We start from the raw sequence: 15,624 nt of genomic DNA on the forward strand, positions 1-15,624 counted from the left end.
TCCGAGTGTCCATGAAGATTGTCAACTGACTGTTTCTAGAGGCAGATCTGCTGGTGAGTTGGCCGTCCTTAGGGGACACTCCCAAACACCAGTATCTGGAACTCCTTCTTCTAAGAACATCTGATTTCTTCAGGGACTGGCTTTGCATGGTGCCTGGGAGGGTTAGCGGGGTACAGGGCTCTTCAGGGTGCAGACTGTCACCTGCGCCCCTCCCAGCCCTGAGCCTGGCTCCCGCCCTCCCCTCTGCTGGTGTTTCTGAGGCCGGAGCCCCCGGTGCAGTTCCTGCAGAGGGTCCCCTGAAGGCCCACCTGTGGAGCAGGAGAAGGGAGGTTTGGGAGGGGAGCAGTTTCCTGGTGGTGCTGGATGAGACTGGAGGGTCAAGAGCCCTGCTCTGTCGTCACTGCTCCTACTTCCTCGTCGCACGTTCCCTCCCAGCCTGCTCCTGCAGCTCCTGGCCCAGCTTTCCACTGGGGCTGTCAGGTCAACACACCATCGGCCTCCGTGTCGTCACTCTCAGCGTCGTGTCTGTTCTGCCTGACGTTTCAGCATCCTCCTCCCTTCAGAACACGTGCACGCACACACAAGTGCTTGAGCTTTCAAAAGTTGTGCAATTGAACCGTTTTCCTCTCCCTTTCATCGGCCTGCCTCCCACCCCGGCTCTGGGCCACCGTTCCTGCCGAATTCTTTGTGCATCCAGACACAGGTCATCTTCATGTAAGCACGTGTGTTTGTATAATCGTTTTTTATTTCCCACAAACTGTTGCATACTAGAGAAATGAACTTATCCTGAAATTTTTAAAATTCAAAAATATGTCTTAGCCATCGATGCATGTAAGTGTAGATAAAGCCGCCTCATATGTTGACGGTTGTGTACACTCCCACTGTGGGACTGTCCCACCGCAGCCTCGACCGCCCCTGTGGACGGGCGGGCAGCGGGTCCGACTCTGTGACGACACAGCGCTGTGGTGCGTGCGCTTGGCCAAGTCATCTCTCGCCCACGGGAGCGTGCCTGCTGCTCGGCTTCTCAGCCATGTCCTTGTTGAAGCAGGAGAGAGGTGCCCTCTAAATGTTTGCAAGCGTCGCCAAACTGCTGCGTGGGTCTGCGCTCTGACCGGGAAAGTGGACGGGTCCTATTTTTTCTCACTTTTTTTTTTCTCACTTTTTGATCTGTGATGGGTGTGATAGATTGTTTCAGTCTCATCCATGTCTCCCCCTCGAGCAGGCCTTCCTTCCGCAGAGGCTGGAACAGGAACTGCATTGCTCACGTCCCTCGCCGCTGGTTTCCGGATGCCGGGTGGGTCTGACAGTTTGCCTCTCATCAGAGTCGGAGCGAGAAGGGTGAGGCCCCTCCTTGCGGCTCGGCCACTTCCCGCAGGGCGCACGGCAGCAGGCGTGCGGGTTCGCGCAGTCCCACTCTGCTCCAGTCGCTGGTCCTTTTGTGGTGATGGCAGCAGCAGCCTCCTGGGTGAGCCCGGCACCTGGGGGCCAGTTTCTAGGCCGTGCTCTGGTGGACGTTCCTAGAGGCCCAGCCTGGAGCCCTCTTCTCCAGGGTCCAGCATGTCGTGAGCTCCTCCTCCTCCTTCTTAAATTGCTGATGTGAGTGTTTCCTGCAGCTAAACCCCGGTTAGTATCACATGTTCACCACTTGTGCGTGTGTGTGTGTAATGTGCATTCTGATTTTTTATAACAGCTTTATCAAGGTATTATTCACATAATGTTCACCTTTGTACAATTCAGTGGATTTTAGCATATACACAGGGTGGTGAACTCCCACCAGCATCTAATTTTAGAATCTTTTTATCACCCTGAAAAGAAACCCCGTACCCATGACAGCAATTCCTCATCTTCCCTACCCCCGCCCCCCGCAGCTCCTGGCAAGCACTGATCTGCTTTCTGTCTCTGTGGATTTGCCTGTTCTGGACTTTTCATATAAATGGAATCATATAACATGTGGTCTTTTGTGAGTGGCTTCTCTCACTCAGCATAATATTTTCAAGGTCGTCCGTGTTGCAGCGTGGATGGGCGCTTCGTTCCTTTTTATGGCTGCATCGTATTCCGTTGTGTGGATAGTCCCCATTCCGTTTCTCCATTCATTTGGTGGTTTCCACATTTTGCCTATCATGAATGCTGCTGCTGTGAATATTCATGTATAAGCTTTTGCGTGGACAAACGTTTTCATTCTCTCGGGTGTACACCTAGGTGTGGAATTGCCGGGCCGTATGGCAACAATGTTGAATCATTTGAAGAACCACCAGACAGTTTTTTCCAAAGCAGCTGCACAATTTTGCTGCCTCCACAGCAGTGTGTGAGGGCTCTGATTTCTCCGCATCCTCACTAACACTTGTCATTTTCTGCCTTTTTATTAGAGCCGTCCTCGTGGAGTGAAGTGTTACCTCCTTGGGGTTTGATTTTCACTTCCATGATCACTGAGGATTTTGAGCATCTTTTCTTCCGCTTACTTGACATGTGTATATCTTGTTTGGAAAAATGTCTGTTCAAATCCTTTGCCAGTTTTCAATTGGGCTATCCACTGTTTTATTGTTGAATTGCTTTCTGATTTTTATAAGGTGTGTATTTCTCTTCTAGCAGCTACTCTTTAATGTACCTTAATAGAAAATACTTATCTTCTATTTCTTTGATCAAATCAATTGTTTCCTACTATAAACAATGAAATGACTACAGTATATTTTCAAAATATTTTTCCTCTCTTCTACTTCTTATCATTGTCACATTCTTATTTGCTTGTTTTTCTTGGTATTTACCATTATATCTTTAATATACTTTTGTCTCTGTTACTGGATTTATCTACTCTAAATGGTAACTTCTGACTCTCCATCTATCACAAAATAAAGCAAAAGAGAAAATCAGTGTACCTACTCCTCCAGCCAAAGCATATTAGATAACTTGATTTATCTTTTCATATTTTTCTCCCATATACTGCACATAACACACAACATATTTTCATGATTTATTTATGAAAATAGTATTAATACATAGTTTCAATCTCTTGTTTTCTCACTCAAAATAATTTGTGGAAATCCTTTTACATTTTCGAGAACAGCTAATTATTTTTAATGGCCTTATCGTGGTGATGGTGCAGGCCCACCACGTAGTTTCCCGCTTTGCTCTAATTGATGAACATTCACTTTACTGCTAGTTCTTGGTCAAAACAACTATAATGAGAACGTGTGCACATTATTAAATCATCTGAAAAACATTTGTGGCTGGATATGTCCTTATATGGTGGTCCTTTTATTTCTATTGGTGCTTTTGAGAGGGTCCCCAATAAATAGTAGCTTTCTTCCTCATCTAGATTCTAAACACATTTAAAACATAAGAAAATAGTTACGGAGGTAAAAATCACCTTTATTACTTGTAGCAGCTAAATTGGAGGGTGTGACATTAGATCTCTGCCAAGGTGGGCTTCCCCTGGAGGCCAGCGATCAGGCTGCCTTCAGGTCCCATCATGGTGACAGGGGCCTTGCTCAGGCGAGGGGAGCCCCAAAGCAGCCTCACTCCTATGAAGAGTGGGTGGAGCTGAGCCCAGTGCCTGGTTGTCCATCCTCATATCCTGGAGCCGTCTCCCCAGGCTGCAAGGGTAGAGAGAACCAGAGTTGTGAGGTCGCAGTGCGTGCTCAGGGCACCCTCTCCACATGGACAGCAGGACTAGGAAACACCGTGTCCCTTTGCATTGTTCTTGGGAGAGAATCCTGACAAGGAATTGTAGGACAGGGAGTAAGTATTTATGTGCCAATCCACATCGTCTCTACCAGCGATGTTGTGTGTCTGTCACAGTGAGGACTATGCTCCTCCCAATTTGGTTTGTGATGAGAGTGAGGTGGTGTCTTCTTGTTGCCACCATTGCCCATTTTCTGAGGTACTGGTGGTCTTGGAGTCTTTCTCTCCCTGAGGCATCCCTTTGCCTGGCTTCCTCACTGGCCAGTCCTTTTCAGTGTCCCTGCTGGGATCCTTGACCCTCTCTGCTGTTTTCTCCTCTGCTTGACCTCGGACACTGGACATCCCTGCACCTCTTCCCAGCACCCTCTAATTTCTTTTTGTAAACTCTCCTCGGTGGCTGGTCCTGTCAATGGCTTCGTGTCCTCTGTGACCCCTGGTCCAAACTCCCTCCTCAATGCACAGTCGGCTACTGGGCACCTCCACATGGGCTCTGACAGGCATTTCAGTCCCACTTGGCCAGGACAGAATTCTTTTTCCTCCTCTACCCAGTGTGTTCCCGAGTCTTCTCCATCTTAGCAAATGGCACCCTCATGCATCCAGTTTCTGAAGCCAAAATATTGTGTTTTCCAAGCTGCCTCTCTTCACCCCACACACCATTTCACAGAGACAGCTTCTGACTTCCTTCCAAAATGCCCCAAAAACCCATTTCCTCTCTCAAAGGCTGCCACCACCACCACCACAGGAGGCTAAGCCACTGTCATGTGACTGCTGGACTATTATAAATGCCTCCAAATTGCTCGTTCTTGACATTCCTCCTGGCTGTCCCGAACGTCTGCCTCCCTGTCCAGAAGCTGAGAGTGCAGCTAGTGAGCCAGCCCCAAAGGCACAGCACGGTCCCCTGGGCCACAGGTGTCAGGCTGCACCTTGGGGGTGGAGGAGGGTGGGAGCAAACATGGAACGGGCACAGTTGGCGATACCGTTCCTGGAGTTGCTGCTTCTAAGCTTGGCTTTGAGGCTCCTGGTTAACAGTCAGTCACCCTGATCCTTTCAGCAAGTGCTTTTCCAGGTGGCAGCAGCTGGAGTTGTTCCGGGCTGCTCACCATTGGAGCCCCGGGCCGCTCACCATTGGAGCCCCGGGCCATCCTGGCGTTCCCACAGCCCGGTCACCCCTACACTCCATTCTTAGACAACAATCCTTTAGAACACAGCGAGGCCACATTATCACTCTTCTCCTGTCCCACCTAGTATAAAATTTGGCCTGCTCACCCCGGTTTACAAAGCCCGCGTGGCCTGGTCTCACCCATGGCTCTGTGCCATAGTCATCTTCTTGAAAGTTACTTACGCATTTAGCGAAAATGTGTTGAGACCCTCCTGGCTGCTGGGCCTGGATGAGGCCCCCGAGCCCACGGGGCATGCTCTCCCTTCGCCTTCTCGGATCTTCACTTCGTCCTCCTGCTTCCTGGATGAGTCTCCTCCCAGATTCCCACGCAGCTGGCTTCCTCTGTCCATCTGATCTTGACCCAAACGTCCCCTTCCTGGAGAGGACTTTCGTGACCACCCATCTAAGAAAAAAACCAAGACGCCCCTTGGGGCCTGGGGCCCGGCCCTGCTCTGACCGTGCCTGGCTGACCGTGGCGTATCTGCTTTCTGCCCTGAATCTGTTTCCCACACATCCCTCTCTTTGAATTCTCTACTCAGCATTCGCACCATCTATGCTTTTCCCATCATGGTTTATGCAAGCATTTATTTGCTTGTTTATTATCTAATTTTCCCAACTAGGATCTAAGCTCGGGGACAGCAGGGCCTGTCTCTGCTCACCACGACACGATCAGCCCAGAGAGTGGTGCCTGGAAGACCGCAGGGCTGGCTTCTGTGAGAACCCCTCAGCGTTGCTCCCGTGCCTCGTCCGGCGGCTCCCAGCTGCTGGCTCCAGGGCCGAGCCTCCGTGGCCTCCAAGGTAGATGGCTGGGCTCACTTGGCAGCTCGACCTTGTCTGTGGTGCTTAACTTTCCCTCTTGTCTCTTCTGCCAGTCATGCAAACTTCCTCCACTAGTCTGCATCTTCCAGAAATTCCTTGAGATCTCTTGTCCACTGATGTCTCTCTCTCCCTCCCTTCCCTTTGTGTTATTGCTTTACACGTTTTCAAAGACTCCTTTATGATTTCAGTGAAGTTTTGAGGAAGAGAGATCAATGCCTCTTCCTTGTCAAACTGGAGTCCTAATGCCTTTGCTCGTGGGAGGTAGCAGTTCAAAGGCAGAAAGTGAAGGCCCTGGTCATACGGCCAGAGCAGAACTGGGTCTCAGGTCTCTACAGTCCTTGTCACTGTCACCACCCCCATGCTCCCAACTTAGTTTATGTTCTGGGTAATGCTCTAGAGTCTCCTGCTCCATGTACACAGTGTGTGGCCAGGAGGCCACAGGACTCATCCCAGTGCAGTCAGTAATTTCGTCCTCCAAGTAAAGCTGTCACGCTCAGAGGCTCCGTGGACCTCGAGGCTCCTGGGCAGGGTGAGAGGGTGGCCACGGAGCACGCAGGAGCAGCCCCTTCTCATGTGCTTTCAGGTCTGGGCTCTCCCACCCACTAGCTACTCAGAAACGAGAACTGAGGTCAGAGGTACTTTGAGGATATCCATGTGTCGTTGTTACTATTCAATTATAAATTCCACATGTTGGGAAGAAAGGAAGTACGGAAAGGGTGAATTTCACTCCCAAAGAATCTGTCTTGGAAATCTAACATCAGCCTGCGCCTCTTCCTGATTCTCCAGCAGTGACAAGGGACGCTCCCCACCCTGAGGCCCCAGGTCATGCTCACTGGTGGCTGGACTGCTGTCCCAATGATTTTCAGTCACCTTAGTTTGGAATCTGTGGTGTGGGGCATTGACCAGCACCTTCTGGGAGGAGCCCTCTCTCCCCACTTCCCTGTTTCCTGATGCAGCTGGTCCTCAGCTCTTAGAGGAAGCCTAAGGCTCTGTTCTCAACCCTCTTTCCAGCTGGGCTGCAGCCATGGGGAGGAGCAGGGCAGCCTAAGTATTTGTTTCCCGAGGTCACGGGGTGGCCACAGGCGCTGCAGGAAGCCACGGACAGCCAGGGTCCTGTGCACACCTCTCCTGCCTTGACCAAGTCGTGTTGTACTAGGAATCCACAGCAGTGGAGCTTTGCTGACAGCTAATGAAGAGGATTGAGAAGCCACTGTGGCAGCATCATGCTGAGTCCTGCTTGGTGAGTAATCACTGTCCTACGTTATGAAAAAGGTTATCAATCCATTTAATCCCCTGGGCCCCAATCACCTGGCTTAGGTCTGAATACAGGTTGACCCTCAATTCTTACTTGGATGTAGAAGAGGAGGTCATTTTCTCTTGGCTAGTCAGACTCTTGCAGATGAAATAATAAAAAGTCTTCTCAGGAATACGACTCTACACACAATTGAAATTGAGTGTAACAAACACATTGGAAGACATGAGCAGGAAAATTCCACTCTTCTGGGAAAGGAACAGCACCCAGTCTCCACCAGCAGCACTCTGTCTTCCATCAGTAGCACCCAATCTCCACCAGCAGCACCCAGTCTCCACCAGCAGCACTCTGTCTTCCATCAGTAGCACCCAATCTCCACCAGCAGCACCCAGTCTCCACCAGCAGCACTCTGTCTTCCATCAGTAGCACCCAATCTCCACCAGCAGCACCCAGTCTCCACCAGCAGCATCCAGTCTCCACCAGCAGCACCCAGTCTCCACCAGCAGCACTCTGTCTTCCATCAGTAGCACTCAATCTCCACCAGCAGCACCCAGTCTCCACCAGCAGCACCCAGTCTCCACCAGCAGCATCCAGTCTCCACCAGCAGCACCCATTCTTCCATCAGCAGCACCCAGTCTCCACCAGCAGCACCCATTCTTCCATCAGCAGCACCCAGTCTCCACCAGCAGCACCCAGTCTCCACCAGCAGCACCCAGTCTCCACCAGCAGCACCCAGTCTTCCGTCAGCAGCACCCAGTCTCCACCAGCAGCACCCATTCTTCCATCAGCAGCACCCAGTCTCCATCAGTAGCACCCAATCTCCACCAGCAGCACCCAGTCTCCACCAGCAGCACTCTGTCTTCCATCAGTAGCACCCAATCTCCACCAGCAGCACCCAGTCTCCACCAGCAGCATCCAGTCTCCACCAGCAGCACCCAGTCTCCACCAGCAGCACTCTGTCTTCCATCAGTAGCACCCAATCTCCACCAGCAGCACCCAGTCTCCACCAGCAGCACCCAGTCTCCACCAGCAGCACCCAGTCTCCACCAGCAGCACCCAGTCTCCATCAGCAGCACTCAGTTTTTCATCAGCAGCACCCAGTCTCCATCAGACCAAGATGGACAGTGGTTGAACTGAAGAGCCACTGAAACAGAGACTTTGGTTGTTCTTCATTAGAGTGCACAGCTCCACTTCAATGTTTAAATTAGTCAGATATTTGAAAGCAAGGTGTTTTACTGGAGATTGGAAGTGTTTGGAGCTGGTGGACACTGCCTCCACAGAGACTGCCTGAGGACACGAGGCGGGAGAGAAGGGAGCTGGGTTGGGAGACCTTGGGAGGCAGGTCATTTGTGTGAAGGTGTTTCAGCTGCCAGAGCTGCGAGGAGGGGGCTCTCCAGGGGTGCTGTGGGTGGAGTGAGGCTCTTCCAAGGGTCCTGGAGCAGATGGTGATGCTGCAGAAAGGAGGTTTGATGAACTCGTTTCCAGCGCCCCTTCCAACCCTGAAATTAATAAAAACAGGTCCCCTCTGGGAGTCGGCTCCAAATCGGATGCGTAGGATCGCCACCCACTTCTCGTCCCTGGGCAATGACCAGAGAACAAGGCCCCTCATCAGCATCTCCTCAACGGGCATGGCAGTTAATAAATAACGGTCAGGTCTCTCACCCTCCAATTCGTCAAAAACTCTGCGAACAAGTTAATTTTATTAATTCTTTTTGTCCTGTATAACCTCTTATGAGTGTTGTGTGCCAAAGAGGGAACACAGCGAGAACCGGGTTTATAGGTCGTTTTTGGAGTCTTTGTAGCCACAAGCATTTGAGGTTCTTGAGGACAGAGGAAGGTGTGCGTTTGTCTTTATGTCTCCACCTCCTGACAGGGGCCCGTAGTCGGTGGTTATTAGTCAAAATTCCTTAAATCCTGACCAGAGCGATTCTTTCCATGAGCCCAGGTCCGGGAGTTCACAGCCTCAGGCTCGGTGTCCGTACTCGGCAGGACTCAGTTCTGTCCGTATGTAATCAGAGCCTGATTTTATTTGTCCTAAAACAACTCCATTTGGGTTTCAAAGAACGCCTCTGTGTTCCAGAGTCTCATTAGTCTTGGTCACTTAGTTGGCTTGAACACATTCCCTCTCGTTCTTTATCTGCCGAGCAACTGCAAGACCCTCAGATAGGGAGTGGACTCTTTTCAATCTAATTCAGTCCAAATTAACAGTTGGGCACGTTTTAGTCACTATTGCTGTGTGATAAATTAGTCCAAAACTTAGTGGCTTAAAAGAAAAAGCTTGCTGGGTCTCCCAGTTTCTGTGGGTCAGGAAGCCGGGCACGACTCAGCTGGTCCTCTCTGGGGGGGTCTCTGTGGGTCACAGTCGGGTGTCAGCAGGCTGCAGTCGTCCCAGGCAAGGCTGAGGGGCCACCCTCGTCCCGGCTCCCTCACGTGACTAGGGGCAGGCCTCCTGTCCGGCGGAGGCTGCCCGAGCTCCCATGCTGTGTGAGCCTCTCCATGGCTGCTCACAAGATGGTTCCCTGGTGCCAGGGCTCTGATAGCCACAGGGAGCTGGTGACCAAAATCATCAACTTTTGTGACCTAACCTCAGAAGTGACATCCAACCACTTTTTGCTCTGTCGTAGTTATGATAAAAGAGTCGATAGGTCCCGCCCGCAGGCAGGGCCAGGGGACCACGCAGGACGTGACGCCAGGACATGGTAGAGGAGTCTCAGAGACTGCCCACCAGGAACCCTGCTAGCCATGGGAGTCGCAAAGATGAGTAAGATGCCGTTCCCGGCCTCAGGGATGTTATCATTTAGTACGAGAAGCAGATATATAAACAGACTCACTTTGGCATAGTATTTAAGTCAAATAATTTTAAAAGGTATAATGGTAGCTCAGAGTGAGATGATTCAACTCTCTTGACAAAGGGTGGGGAGAGGGAAGGCAAGGAAGGCTTCCTGGAGGAGGTGAAGGAACTGGTATTTAAAGAACAAATATCACTCCCCAACCCTAGACAGAGTTTACCGGGACCAAGTTGTGTTGAGAACTGGCTCAGCTGGCAGCCCCAGAGTTCACAGTGCTCCTTTCCCTCTGGGAAATGTCTGCATTTCTCATCTAAATGCCCCCAAGAAATGGTTGAGAATGAGTACAGCAGAGCACCATGCTCTCCTCCAGTGGCAATATTAATATTAAAAGTACATAACAGCAGCGTTTCAACATTGGGACCCAGTCAGCCTGCATTATACTCTTGCCGAAATAGCCTTGTAAACATCAAATTTCGAGAAAGTGAAGGAAATTATGTTAATCATATTCCTAAGAGCACTCGAGCATGAGGGCTGTTTATTGAAAATATTGACAGGAAGAAAACAGCCTGTTGGAGTGAGCATCCCTTCGGGCTTCCCCGGGAGTCACTGGGGGAATTTGAAAGGTCCCCGCTTGACGCTGGGCAGGCTGATGGAGGAAGGGGGGCCCGCAGCTTGGTGCGGGGTCAGGACATGAAGGGCCTGCAGTGAGATCTCCATCTTCAGACCTGGAGGGATCCCCTACCCTCCCAGGGCCGGTCGGGGCCTCAGGGCTGGTGGCCGTCTCCCTGCCCGGCACGTGGGTGAGCAGCAGCACGGCCAAGAAGGAAGGGGCTGCCCAGACGCCCTCAGGTGGGCCTTCCTGGCAGCAGGTGTCCAGGGCTCACCTGCACCTGTGGGGAGGCCACCCGATTGGAGCCCTGGGTCCCCTGGGCTTCCGCCTCGCCCCAGCCTTCCACTGCAGTGTTCACCAGCAGGCATCCTCTTGGACCCCGCTCCCTGGGTGCCAGGATGGCATCATCTTATCTCTGATTTTCTGAGTCTAGGATGGTGCATGGTTCAGAGTGCTTACCCGTCACAATTCACTGAAAATAGCATCTAATTGGGCAAGTCATCGGTAGGCCATCTCAACTCTATAAGAGGGAGAAGAAAGAGAACATTCCAGAATACAGAGCTACACTTCTGTCCCTCCATCTGTTGACAGAGTTGCTGCTGTTGGAGGTGAGTGTACAGCTCTGAGGACAGACTCCGATCAGCTGCCTGCGCTGGCCTGGGCTTTGTGATCCTGGACTCACATCCCTGATCTGCGGGGATGGAGATGACGAAGCCACATGCCACAGCATGTGGAAGGGATTTATTGTGCTCTTCATGCCCAGGCTCGATGAGCGCCTGCACGAGGAGGGTCAGGGATGGGGAGCCGTCATTACTACCTTGCTGCAGCACCCGGTACATAATTTAACCCTGTCCTGGTTTCAATGAGTCTTAAGAAAAGCCGACTTGAACTGAATTAAGTATAGATGGGGTCCAGGAGCAGCAGGTGGGACCAGACCCAGGAAAGTAACAGGAAGGTGCCCGGACAGATGACCTCCCAGCCGCGTCGTCTCTCATCTCTTGCTGCTTCCTTCTGTCTGTCTGTCTGTCTCTCCCTGCGGACTGGCCACTTCCGACGTTCTGCAGGTGTGGCTGAAGAAGGCTGCCCCATGGCTCGGCAGTCACCAGGCCCCATAAAAGGACCTAGAGAGAGAATCTGAAGTGGCCCCACTTGGCCAGACTTGCCCTTCCTGGTCCAAACAGCAGGGCTGGGGCCACGGGTCATTGGCACAGAAGTGTCTCTGAGACTCGTCTCTCTGGACGAGGAAGAGCAGCTCTCAGAAAGGGGCACCGCTACGCCCAGAAGACGTGGGCTACACACTCGAACGTGACCCTGTTCATTGTGATTTATCAGGACGCCTTCGCTCCCCTTTGAGTTAGGGAAACAGACTCAGAAAGGCCTGCTGTTATTTTGGGGTTTGGGGGTTATATGTAATTTGTGTTTTCTTCTTCATGCTTTTTATTCTGTTTTCTAAAATTTTTGCCATGAGCAAATATGGCTTTTATAAAAATAAAACTTTATCAAGGTGCTTAGCTTCCCTCAGTCACAGCTCCTCTGGGAGTTCTTGGAGGTGACAGATACGGCGGGCCACCCACTCAGTGCTGGTGACTTTGGGAGGGCTGATTGGGGTGGTGATGATGGAGGTGGGCGAGTGGCCCCCGGTTGGGGGAATGAGTGTCTATCAGCACAGTCTGGCTCTATCTTGGTTGCAGCATTCAGCTGAGGCCTTTCTATGGGTAAATCATTATGACTTGTTTAAAAATACCCTATTCGAACCCATAAAATGCCCGATATTTACATTCGGTTAAAAATAGCTTCTTTATTAAAAAGGAACTTAAAAAAATTCCCTGAAAGTTTTTAAGAAATCTATAAAGGGAAGACACTTGCAGAAGTGGTTAATTATATACTTCTGTAAAGCTGTTGGGGCGTGTTTATTATTTTGTTTTTGGAATTAGATGTGAAATTCGTGAATGAGAACAATGGCAGCTGACAAAAGCATCAGGAAGGAAGTCAGCACAAATTGAGGGCTAACAACCTGTAAAGAAGAAGATCGTGCAGAAGGACAGGCTGGTCCTGGGCTGGGTCTGGGTGAGCCCCTCCTTGGAGGGAAGCGAAGGGGATATAACCTGATCGTGGACACAGTTATGGTGTCGAGGTTCCAGTGCCCACTGACCCATGTAGGAACTCTGCTCCCTGCACAATTTCCCCAGAATATTTTATTTTCTTTGATGTTCCCAGAGGTGTCTCACCTGAAATAACAGGCCTAGGGACCTGCACTGGTAGCTGCTTCCTTCTTCCACTCTCCACTGCGTCAGGCACCCCTGCCTTCAGGAAGTGCCCCTCCACCAACTCTACTAGGCTTGAAGGGGTGGCTCGTTTTGTGGCCACCTCTGCCACTCCACCTGGATGTCACTGGACTAGCCTGGCACTACGTCTCTGCGAGGCACCTGCCTGCTTGTCCTGGCGTCTCTGCTGTGCTGGCTGGTGCCCCTGGCGTGCACAAGCTCTTAGGCTGCGAGAACCAAGGATGCTTGGTGATAAACTGCAGGAGGCGGGCATTCCTCTCCTCGATCTCACAGAGATGGAGCGGGCTGGCTTTCTGTTTTTAATTCTATTTTCTCTCCCCATCCTAGGACTCGTGTTTTGGCCTGTGAGACTCTGTTCCTGGAGATAAACAGCAATGTCATGTAACTCATCCACTTGAACTCCGTCTTCTCCCAGCCCGAGCTCTCTCCCCGGAGGTGGCTCAGCTCCTCACGCAGTGGAGTTGGGCAGGCCCCCTTGCCTTTGCTCAGCGTGCCCAGAGACGTGTGATCCCAGGGCCAGTGTGGCTTCCACTCCCCCTGCCTCGTCCCATGTCTCTGGGCTCTGCTGGGGGCTGCCCCCGACTCCACTCCAAGTGTGGGCCTCCACGCTCTGTGAGCCATGCATGTGTCTAAACCCAAGACCTGTCTAGTGCTTCCTGAGCACCTGCTGCCCACGGGTGCTGTTTCTGTCACTTTTATATTGGCTGCCTCAACCATATTCTCACAATGGGGCCTATATTTTTGTTATTGGGGAAATAAGATTCAGAGTGATTAAGTTATCAAGTTTGTAGACTGAGTAGTGTGGTCCCTGCAGTGTGGACAGAGACTCAGGATCCCCGTCAGCACGGTCAGCTCAGATCCCCAAGCCCTTTCTCCCCAGCGCCAGCCCATCCCAGGAAAGGCACCACCAGCCACCCGAGTCCTCCAACCAGAGGCTTCACTCTTTCCCTCGCCCCCTCACCGGGGCCACCTGCAGGTCCCATTGGCTCCACCTCCTAAGGATGCTCCATCCTCCTGAGTCTCCTGCTCTCCCGCCTCCACCTAAAACGAGTTAGGATCCGCCCACGCTCCACGGCTGTCTAGTCTGTGAAGTAACTTTTCCATTTCTGCTCATTGGAGCAATCCTTCAATAACGTAAGTGAGATTGTGTTACTTCTCTGCCTCAACTTCTCCATGACTCTCCCCATTGCGCCCACGATGAAACCTGAGCCCTGATGCCTGCTTCTTCTGGCTCTTCCCAGCTTGACTCTTGTCTCACCCCACTCTCCTCGCAGCTCCTGGGCTGAGCTGCTGGGGACTCCTTTCTGTGTCCCAAATACCCCAAGCTTTCTCCCAATTCCCGGCTTTTTCCTCTGTTGCTCCTTCCTGGAATTTTCTTCTTCCAGCTTGTCACGTGGCTGTATAATTATCTGTTTGCCTTGAGCAAATGTCCCTCCCAGAGGCCTTCCCTGACCACACCACTCTCAGTCGTCTCCCGTCTGCCCTCCCCCTCCCCCTGGCTGGGATATTAGAAGCTTCTTGCTTGCAAATTACAAAACCACAGCCCGAAATGGCTTAAGGAAAATGGGAATTCACTGCTCCTGTAATGGGGGAGTCAGAGAAGGACTCTTCAGACACTCCCTTCTCCATCTCTCAGCTGGTCCCTCGGCCCTGGCCTGATCTCCTCCTGTTTCAGGGGTCATTCTCCATGTGCTCAGGACCCAGGGCAGTCAGTAGCTTCAGGTTTACGTTGCCCCTCTTTAGCTACTGGTATAAACAGCGACTCTTTTCCTGGTCTCCTAAGGAAAGGTCCCAGGTAGGAACTGCATTGACCTGGCTGCAGCCTGGGTTATCCTGGAACTGAGTTCCATGGATGAAATGACGCTGAGCTCTGACTGGTCAGCACAGGTCATTTGCTCACCCCCAGAGCTCAGTGCGGGCAGCTCTGCCCCCTCATCCGCAGGGACTAAGAACGCAAGAGGGATGGGTCTCCAAAGGGAAAATGACGAGACTGGTGGATTGATGCTGGGCGTGAGAAACTGGGTACTCACAGCGTCGGTCTCTATGTCAGTACCCTGTTTATCTTCGCATGAGGCAAAATAGTCTGCCATTTTCCCTTATTTGTTTTATTTGTTAGTATCTCCCACTGGAACATAAGCTCAATAAAACAGGGGTCTTGATTTTATTTTTGAAAGCCCTGTGGGATGTGGTTGACAACAAACGCCTGTTGAGTGAATGAATAATGGAAGAAATGCAGAATTTGAACTAGGACTCAAACCCAAGTTCTTCGACCCCAGGTTTGCTCCTCTTCCTCTCTCATCTCACTTCTCTGTTCTTAAACTCACCAACTCATATGCTCCCTCTGGGTTTGCAGTTACCATAAAGGTGCCCGTGTGTCCTGGCGTCAATGAACATGGCCTGCCGTTGGTCTGTGGGTCACCAAGAGAAGAGCTGATGGAGGGTTGGTTCTCTCCATCCTCTCCACGTAGAACAGTGGTGAACGCAGAAGTCGCTAGTCTGGGTTTGAATGATTAAGTGGATGAATTCGATCCAGGAGCTTTCGTCTCGTCATTTTCCGTAGTGATACCACAAAGCGTCGTAGAGCCCCTAACTTTGTTTACTCAGTCTCCACTTCACCACCGGCAAAACACTAATATTGATTTACCTGTCTCATAAGGCTGTTGGAATATTCATTAAGCTCTTCTCTGCATCATGAAAATATTCTTTTCCACCTGTGATTAGATTACGGGAAGACTCTGTCTCCCGATTTGGCTGAACAACGCTGGCAGAGATTTCTGGCTGTTTGTCAAAGGTCGTGTTTCTTCGTCTTGGACGCACAACTGGACGACTCCCCAGCCTCTCTTGCAATGAGGTGCGGCATTGTGACTTAATGTCAGTGCCTGGATGTGAGCACAGGTGCAGGGGCCGCTGCTGGGCCTGGCCCAAGGAGAGCTCCATGCATGTCCCCCAAGCATGTCCCCCATCCTCCCGCTGACGTGGAGATAGGTCTCAAGCAACGTGGGGGCCCCTTATTGGAGATGGAGTCTGCTCAG

General features: G+C 51.4%; 1 long non-coding RNA gene across 1 annotated transcript; it reads left to right on the forward strand.

Moving 5' to 3' along the window:
* The first annotated feature begins 1,007 nt into the window (after positions 1 to 1,007).
* LOC103553760 (uncharacterized) lies at positions 1,008 to 14,754 on the forward strand. The gene is made up of 4 exons (XR_545542.2): positions 1,008 to 1,623; positions 5,458 to 5,635; positions 6,813 to 6,896; positions 12,920 to 14,754. It is a non-coding gene; the product is annotated as an uncharacterized lncRNA (long non-coding RNA).
* The last annotated feature ends 870 nt before the right edge of the window (positions 14,755 to 15,624 follow it).

The sequence above is a fragment of the Equus przewalskii genome, chromosome 14, assembly GCF_037783145.1.
Source record: "Equus przewalskii isolate Varuska chromosome 14, EquPr2, whole genome shotgun sequence".
NCBI lineage: Eukaryota > Metazoa > Chordata > Mammalia > Perissodactyla > Equidae > Equus > Equus przewalskii.